This window comes from Antrostomus carolinensis, unplaced genomic scaffold (assembly GCF_000700745.2).
Source record: "Antrostomus carolinensis isolate BGI_N321 unplaced genomic scaffold, ASM70074v2 scaffold5897, whole genome shotgun sequence".
Lineage (NCBI taxonomy): Eukaryota > Metazoa > Chordata > Aves > Caprimulgiformes > Caprimulgidae > Antrostomus > Antrostomus carolinensis.
In genome coordinates this window covers 6,554-7,197 of record NW_010327933.1, presented here as the reverse complement: position 1 = coordinate 7,197, position 644 = coordinate 6,554, and positions in this window count along the sequence as shown.

Genomic DNA, 644 nt, shown 5'->3' with positions numbered 1-644 from the left:
CTGCTGAACAAACATTGCCACGTATGAACCTGTCAGACCGCTGAAAAGCCCTTCACAAATTAGGTCTTATCAGTAGCTACACAGCCTCCTCGGCATGAAGGCATCAGCTGAAAGAACATATTAAAGGATGAATATGTTGGGTTTGTTGTTTGGGTTTTTTTTTAAACTGTTAACAATTAACTGATGTTGCAGGTTTCAAGGAAATAGTCTACTGTTCTGAGATGAAAAGGGAAAAAAAATATACTCTGCAATTGCTTATAGAATACAGCCTGCAGAGATGTGGAAAAGTAAGAAAACCCAACAAAGCTGAGGATGATGCCTGCTCCTTAACTAACACCGTATCTTTGGCTCACAAAGGTTAGTTAGCTTGGAGCAAAGGTGGAGCACCTGCTTCCAACTAAACCACATTGCTTTCATCAGGTATCTGTCAGACCATGAATTTTACATAAGGATAACTCCTTGCTATTGTTACTGTTGTTTGTGAAGCTCACCACATTAGAGCATTGCTAGCCAGAAAAGAGGCTGAACAAGAGAATGGGTAAGAGGTGTGACCAAAGGCTGTCAGCTCCCAGCACTCACAGCACAGGAAGAAAATGCTGGGGTGTCCTGGTTTTGCTAGGACAGAGTTAATTCTCTTCTTAGTA